Source organism: Thamnophis elegans, chromosome 1, assembly GCF_009769535.1.
Source record: "Thamnophis elegans isolate rThaEle1 chromosome 1, rThaEle1.pri, whole genome shotgun sequence".
NCBI classification, from domain to species: domain Eukaryota; kingdom Metazoa; phylum Chordata; class Lepidosauria; order Squamata; family Colubridae; genus Thamnophis; species Thamnophis elegans.
Genome location: NC_045541.1, coordinates 62,952,061 through 62,956,961, shown reverse-complemented (window position 1 = coordinate 62,956,961; position 4,901 = coordinate 62,952,061).

Sequence of the window (4,901 nt, the reverse complement as noted above, 5' to 3'; positions counted from 1 at the left end):
CTGGGGAGGGTGTAAACAGCCTCCCCCACCCCCCAGAAGCCCTCCGGAGGCTTTGGGGACCTTCAGGAGACTTCCCTGAAGCCTCCGGAGCAGTCAAAACGACCCTCTGAGCAAATCGGAAGTGACTTCCGGTTTGCTCAGAGGGTCGTTTTGAGCACTCCAAAAGCTTCAGGGAAGCCTCCTGAAGGTCCCTGAAGCCTTTGGAGCAGTCAAAATGACCCTCCGAGCAAACCAGAAGTCCGTTTTCAAACTTCCAGTTTGCCCGTAGGGGCGTTTTTTTGCACTCCGGAGGCTTCAGGGAAGCTCATGAAGCCTCCAGAGGGCCTCCAGGGGGGCGGGGGAGGCTCTTTTCACCCCCCCTAGGCTCCTATAAAACCTCTGGAGCCTGGGGAGGGCGAAAAATGGCTTTAAAAAAGGGTGAACTCAGCTGGCCAGCGCAGTCAGCTGATAGGGCAGCGCCTTGCATGCCCTGACAAATTGCTCCGCATGCCACCTGTGGCACGCGTGCCATAGATTTGCCATCACTGTCCTATGAGATTCATTTGGATTTAATAAGTTTTCCTGCATCAGCATCCATGCCAAAGCTCTTATCTATTAAAATTAATTCTTCAGTTAACATAAAAGAATACAAGTAGTACATTAATATAGCATACAGCATATAGCCATAACATTTTTCTTTTTCTTTCATAGTACATTACATTGTACATCTAAATCTCCATGTATTATGTTCATAGGAGGCTTTGTCTAGCTGTTATCTTTATTAGAATTCTTAAATTAGACCAGAGGTTCCTGTAGGGACTGCCAAACTTGGTAACTCTTATGACTTGTGTACTCCAACTCCCAGAATTCCTCAGCCAGCCATGATGGCTATGGAATTCTGGGACTTGAGGTCCACAAGTCTTTAAGTTTCCAAGTTTGGAAACCCCTGCTCTAGACCAAGATTCTGTTTTACATAGAGGATTCTTGGATGCTGTTACCTGTTTTACTTTTGCTGTGAGCCGCCCAGAGTCCCAATGGGAGTGGGCGGCATACAAATCTTATTAAAGTTGAAAGTTGTAAGAATCTCACAGAGACAGAGCTGCTGCTGTTTTTCAGTGGTATGACTCCCAATAAGGAAGGGACGAATCCTCTAATAACATAATTCTACCCTGCACTTCCCGGAAGTTACTGTACCAAGGGTGGATTCCTACCAGTTTGGACCGGTTCGACTGAACTGGTAGTAACTTGGCAGCCTGTGTCACTGGAACCGGCAGCGGCCCAGGCCTGCTACACCCCTGAACTGGTTCTGTTGGGAGCACTATAGGCACCACTATCTTGTTTTTTTGCTTTTGCATATGCGCAGAGCATTTTTCGTTGCATTGCACAAGCACATGCATCAAGCGTGCATGCGTGTTGCGTTCTTGAGCAAACTGGCAGTAGCGGTAGCCAGAATCCACCCCTGTACTGTACACTATAGAAACATCTGAGAGAGACAGTGTTGAAGAGTCAGAAGGTTCTGGGTTGAAACCTCGTCTTCCAGCTTGTAGGCTGTCATTTGTTATATTAGTATAAATAAATTGTATGTTTTTTTATATATAATGCTGGCACTTTTATTTGTAATTCCTTTATTAATGATTGCCACAATGAAAAAGATGGTAAGAGTAACCTCCAAGACAGACAATGTGAAGATCCAGAGGGTTCTGCGTTGAGATCTCCAGTCTTCCAGCTTGCAAGCTGACATTTGTTATATTAGTGTTACAAATAAATTGTATGTTTTTTCATATATAATGCTGGCATTTTTATTTGCAATTCCTTTATTGGTAAAAAAAAAGCAGGCTAGCTACGGTAATTCAGGGTAAGGAAGGGATTACAATGGATAAATAACTATATGGTTGGTATTCTTCTATCATTGCGCTTTCTTCCCCTTCCCCTGCCCAACTAATTTTACAAGAAACCATTAAGTTGCAAACCAGCTTAGATTTATTTCTGAAAGTGCAATTCAGTTGTTTGTTTTTTTAACATGTATTGGTCTGAGAAGTTACATATTAGTTGTGAAGTAGGAGGTGCTGATTGCTTTTATATTCAAGTATCCAACTAAGAATAATACATTTTAAATGAAATTTAAGAGTATTGATGGTTTGGGGTGGGGGGAGAGATGTCCTACTAATGAGAATAAAATCCATGTTCAAATAATGAGAATAATATTTGCATTAAACTATGTTATTTATTTCCTATACTCCTGCAGGTCCAGAGAAAGTAAGATCTGGGCCATAATGTTCGGAACAGTGGTAAAGACAAAACAGGGCAAACATCAGTTCCCAGACTAATTAAAATTCACCCATGAACACTGGTCTGTGTCATATAAATTCTTTCCCATTATAACCATTTGGGAGAAAGTAGGCAAAGAAAATTTGCAACAGGAAGAACAAATCAGTGGGGAATAAATCCTTCGAAGTTTTGAAAAAGCCTTAGTGGTCTCATTTGCAGTCAACTGTTTTTTCTTGTGCAGTATCTAAGCAATGAATGGTTTATGGAACTGACTAAAGTGACATCTGTTCCTTTTGTCTTGTGTCATAGGACCGTGTTACCATGATACTACGAATTGGAAGCTGGGCCAATGTTGCATTTTCATGAAATAAATGAACATAAAACTTCTGTAGAAAGCAGAAAGTTTAATGAGATGGAAAAACAGTAGTAACAATTTAACAGCAATTACTGCAAACAGAATTTTATTCCTAACAATGTACTGTTCAGTTTGATACATTAAAAAGGACCCTATAATTTTATCACTATTTTTAGGATCCTAAGACTAGGCTAAAACCTGCAGGTAAAATCTGGGTGTTTAGCTTGCCTAACTGTTGGAATGGAATCAATTAGCTTGCCAATCATTCAAAATTACAAATTTGCTTGGATTCTTCTCAAGTATCTATAATAAACTAAACTGCACTTTAAAAATTTTCAAATATTTTAATAAGTTCAATGTTTCACATACATTTTGGTAAAGTAGAATGGTGTGATCTGGTTTCATTTGCTAGCCCCAATATGAAGTGGTATAACTGAAAGAACACACAATTATTCAGGGAACATTGCTCACAAAGTAGGAAAAAATAAAGTACAAACTGCTTTGTTGAGTTCTCATGACCCACATTATCACAACTCCTGCGATTTCATCTTCAGTTATCCAGATTTAGCATAAAATGCTTTGGATGCAAGAAAACCATAATACATCTAAAGCAGGCCACTGCTTCTTGCTTGAGATACCTCTAATGTTGAGGATTATTGTGGTAATCTTGATGATAATTTATTGTTAACTTTGATACATAGAAATGCAGATTGAGAAATCAGAAACGCTCTGCAGCACAGCACTATGCTCCAATTAAGTATTAGAATTTGAGAATCTGAAGATAGTAACTTAATGATTGAAGTATACAGTTCAACTGGTCTTCGTGTCTAAATGCTTTCCTGTTCTTCGTGTCAAACTATCTTCTTTACTGGCTGCCATCATCTGTCGGCGAGCTTTCATCTGTTTCACACGTTTGTTTTCCACTTGTCTCTTAGCAAGGAAGAAAAGGGCAAATGCAGAGGGCAAACCAATGACCCTAAGGAGATGAAAATGAGCTAAAATCACCTGGGATGTAGGTTGCAAAAGACATGTGGCTCAAAAGAGACAATGATTTCCTCCCCTTGCACTAAGAAAAAAGTTGGAATTGTATTTAGTTTTCTATTTATTCAATATAAGTTAAGGAATTTGTGGGAAGTATAAGAAGTACAATTTTAGAGTGGGAAGATGTAGGTTTTAGGTCACTATGGACTTCAACAGGGTGATTTTTGGACAGTCGCTATCTCACAGAATTGATTCTGAAGATAAACATACCTACCATCCTTGGTTTCCAAAAGGAAAAAAGACAAAGATCATTCTTTTTGCTAAGCACTAGGATTAAATCAAATTTTATCATCTTGTTTTTAAAATGAAAAGATTTTAGAGTAGAATGGGAAAAGAAAGCTGTTTCCATTCCTACTCTAGGAAGCTCCCAAAGGACAAATTTCCACTGTTAAAATTCTCCAAGTTTTTTATAGTTTCTTCAGTGTCAAAATGGCCAAATGTTGATGAACAAAAGTTCATCAAAGTTGGGCCACTGCAAGAGATTTAAAGGGTGAGAATTATAGGGATTTGCTTCCTTACCCCATTTTTTAAAAATGCTAAAAGTGAGCCATTACAAATCAGTCGTTTTGTCATTGAATTCTGCCAACACAACCTCAGAGGGAAATCATGGGATGCCTACCTTGCTTTGGATCACAGAATGATAAAAGCAATGCTCACCAAGCAATAGCAACGGGGTTAGGACCGATCTTGAACCTTCTTGGGGCATTATATTCTACATGTCTGTATGTTTGTTCACCAGTCTGTGCTTTCTTCTGCATTTCTTCCAAGCATCTTCGGCTACTGTGAAAAGATTGATTGTCCATTCGAAAAGGCACCATTATGCATGATGACTGTTTCAATGTGGCAGGAAGGAAGTCTGTAAAGGAAATAAAAAAATAAAAATAAAAATGCCAAGATGTGAAAAACCACATTAAACTTGGTATGCACAGTAGTTAAAATGCAGTAATCTGGGCAAACTGTGCCCCCAACCAATACTGACTGGGCTCAACGTTGACTCAGCCTTCCATCCTTCTAAGATTGGTAAAATGAGGACCCAGATTGTTGGGGGCAATAGGCAAATAATGCTTCTACATTGTGCTGCAGTGCTGCAAAGTGCTATGGGGGCAGTATATAAGCCTAAATACTATCACTATTCTTTTCTTACAATGATTGGTAGCTCAAAAGCCTTGTTTTACTCACCTATTTATTTTGCCTGACACTCCACAAAGAAAAATGTCTCATCATAATTATTTCCAGATTTTGAAAAACAAGCCTCAGT